The sequence below is a fragment of the Tenrec ecaudatus genome, chromosome 11, assembly GCF_050624435.1.
Source record: "Tenrec ecaudatus isolate mTenEca1 chromosome 11, mTenEca1.hap1, whole genome shotgun sequence".
Lineage (NCBI taxonomy): Eukaryota > Metazoa > Chordata > Mammalia > Afrosoricida > Tenrecidae > Tenrec > Tenrec ecaudatus.
Window position 1 is genome coordinate 86,973,383 of NC_134540.1, and position 3,652 is coordinate 86,977,034.

At 44.1% G+C, this 3,652-nt stretch overlaps 1 pseudogene; it reads right to left on the minus strand.

Annotated features, from left to right (window-relative positions):
• Positions 1-429: 429 nt before the first annotated feature.
• LOC142461004 (BPTF-associated chromatin complex component 1 pseudogene) lies at positions 430-1,130 on the minus strand (annotated as a pseudogene).
• Between the last annotated feature and the right edge of the window lie 2,522 nt (positions 1,131-3,652).

Consider the following 3,652-nt stretch of genomic DNA (forward strand, 5'->3'; position numbering starts at 1 on the left):
ATTTCTTTTCTCTGATTTCTGTTTTAACAATGGAGAGTTTAAAACATAGCTAGCAATCTCAGTTAACTTGCTTGGTTTTGAACTAGTAAAATTACTAGTTAGACAGACCCCCACTGTTTTGCAAACCTAGGCTTCTAGCTCTCAGAGAATCGAGAGAGCTAACTAATTGTGAGAACCTCTTAACACACTCAGGATGATTGAAAGACTGAAAAATTCTTTTGCAGACAGAGAGGTCTTTATTGTTTTCATTTTCTGTATAAAAATGTCTGTCAGGTGGAAGTCAAAGGGTTGAGGGGAGGGGGCAGCAGATGGCTCTTCAGGGATAGGGGGAGGGGGGCTCTTCCAGCCCCAGCAGCCTTTGGACCTCTGACAGTGGTGGGGGGTGGGGGTGGGGAATCCTTGACAATCTCTGGGTCCAGGTGACCAGTGAGAGGGGTCAGAAGCAGAAGGCTTCAGTGGGAGAGGAGAGGAGGGTCCACAGAGGTCATGAGAAGGCCAGAGTCCAGGGTCAGGCTATCCTGGTTGAAGTTGAGTGTTTTGACTGGAGGGGTTTCTCCTAGCCCTTTAATATCCACTAGGTCACTGTTGGCGTCCGAGTTGTTCAGGGCACCGAGGGTCACATCAGCCTTCTGCTTCTTTATGGGGGGACCCCCGGCCTCTGGGACAATGGAGCTGCTGGTTGGAGGGGCTGCTGGAGGAGGTGACAGAATGCCAGATGCCACTTTCTTGGGCCTTTTCTTGGGTGACTCAGCTGGAAGAGAGATGCCAGAATCTTCATAAACCTTGCGTTTCACGGTGGCCTTTATCTGAGCCACTGTCCGTACCTTGATGACACAGCTGATGTGATTAAGATCGTCCCCAAAGTGCTTAACAGCAGCCCCCAGCATCTCTATTTCTTTTTCGGTCCACTTCGCACCCGCGGGCAAAGAGTCAGCGACGAGATGCATTGTTAATTCTCCGAGCTTCGTGAAGGTAGCGCCCGCGCGGAAAAAATCTCTCCGAACCTCCGACCTTGGTGGACGCTGACGTCTTGCCCCCCACCCCCCTGCGCGTGCCCCTGCAGGGAGATGCTGCTGCGGCTGCCTCCACCGCTGTGCGAACCGGGACCACGAACTCGGAGCCCTCAACATGTGTCTCCTGAGCAGGAAGTCTGAAAAAAATTCTTAATAAATTTGTTCAGCTGTTTTTGAACTAATTTATCAAACAGACATTTTTTCTCTAAGTGTACCAGTAAGGGTATGGGCTCAACTAAGCCATATTGCCCTTCAGGCTTCTTACATTGTAGGATTTTACAATCTTGCAATATTCTGACCTGGTTAACTTCTGTCATTCCTTCCATGCTTGATTTAGAGGAAGTTAATGGGTGGGTCTTAGGCCCTCATGAATTCCATAAGGAAATAACCCCATATCCAAAATTTAAAAACCCTTTTCCACCAATTTCTAAATGCATGCGGGGGTGCTGTTGTTTCCCTATAACAGCATTCCAAACGACCCCTTGATTTAAAGGGTGGTCAGACTTCTCAAGTACTCTTTCCTGATAGGCATACATTTTAACTCTAGAAATGCAATGAATCAAGATTGGCTTAAGCGATCTTCCTTCTTTATAAACCATGGTATGTAAAATTTTATCACTGCCTTAATTTCTTCTACATAATTCTGATTAGTAACTCTACTAACAATCTGAACGTTTTTGAGAATTTAGGTTAGACCTTCCTAATAACCATTCCATAGTTCTGTTAGGTAGCGGACGCCAATTACCACTCTTACTAATTTCTGGTTTGATTACAGCTTTTAGCTTTTCCTCACAACTCTGATCAAATCCAGTATCAATTTGAATTCCTTGAGTTCTTAGGTTAAATCTTCCTGATAAAAACTTTATTACTCTTTTAATAAGAGGCTCCTTCCTTTTGGTATCAACAGGCTGCTGCAAGGGCTTCTGAGTGTTCTCTTGGTTAGTCAAACTTTCTGCAGCAAGAACAGAGGCTGGACGTTTCCAAATTTGGTTAGGTCTAGTCACCTCCTGTGAGGCTGGGGATACCTGCAATTTCTATCTAAGATTTTCTTCGCTAGGTCAGGCTTTGTCTTCTGTGCTCTGTTGGGTGAGGCTTGGATAAACTCTTTTCTCTATTTCCTTACCGGTAAGCCTTTGCTAATGACAATCCTTTACTGTTGAATCCTGAGCAACATTGACTAGCCCAGTGATTTTCTTTCCTACAGTGGAGGCAAAGTCCAGGTACTTTTAAACCTGAGCTCAGTGGTCCTGGCTCATGATCTGGCTCAGGCTTCAGTTTGCTCTTTGGAGCCAGGTTGATTGGCCTGTTCTGGCTACACTCTCTTTGAAGATGACTTATCTTTTCACAACTACAGCACTTTCCTCAATGGCTAGTGTACTTTGCTAAAGTGGCTGCCATGAGGTTGGCCTTGTATTAATCTGTCCCTACATTCCTGCATATTCTAAGATAATCTAACAGTGTGCCCTGTTCCTTCTGGAGATGCAAGGCATTTTTCAGTGTTTCTTGGAGAAATCATAAGATAGCTAGATCTTTTACTGCCTGCACATTTTTTACACATTTGCTCACAGAATTTTCTAGTTGGGACACAATGTCAACATACCGTGTTTCCCCCAAAATAAGACACTGTCTTATATTTATTTTTCCTCAAGAAGACACACAATGGCTTATTTTCAGGGGCTGTCTTATTTTTGTTGAGTATAGCACAACAATTTACATTTATTCAAATATAGTTAAGTCGTCTTCTTCTGCAACATTGACCCACAGTGCTAAGTCAATCGGTAGATACAGCTTCATGTCTTCCCCCTGAGGACACACAATACTTGAAGCAGAGCATTCTGCTCCTCACTTCACTGAGAAGACTTTTACTTTCACTTTCTATGTCTCCCTCTGTGTCTCAGCTTGCAGCATACACAGAACAACCTGGACCTGACAGGGGGAGCCGACCTTGTTAATGGGGCCATGTGTACCTCTCCAGTAACCTCAGAGATAACAGCTGTCACGATTGGGCAGATGAGAAGGGCTGCCCGTCTTCATGCCCGCTCCGTTCTGGTATGCTGCATAGCCACGCCTATCACTATGTCTTATTTTTGGGGTATGGCTTATATTGCACAAATGCTTAGAAATTCTGCTACAGCTTATTTTATGGGTATAGCTTATTTTCAGGGAAACACAGGAGGATTCATCATTATGCTGTCTTATAGCTGTGTAATCAAGCATTCTCTCTCCTGTTGGAATTATCTTTTCCAGGCCCTTAGGCAAACCTCACATACCTGTGTTCCTGCCTGTTCAGTACACGCTAGTTGTGACTCAACTATGATATAAGTCTCATTTGCTAGCAATTGATGAATTCCTATGTCTATCCCATTTTCAGCATTCTTACGAGCTTGTGAATGGGCTGTAAATTCCCAACACGTATAATATTGTAAAAATTCTGAAGGATAAAGACCTATTTTTGCAAAGGCTCACCGTCAGCAGGGATCCACCACTGAGACTCTGCCAAATACCTTATCATGCTAATTACAAAATGAGAGTCTGGCCCATAGTCAGTGAGATCTTTTAGCAACTCAAAGGAGAAGGCACTGTGAATTACTTGTGGGTGTTTCCCATAAGGCTGCCTATTAATAACTCTAATAGGATAA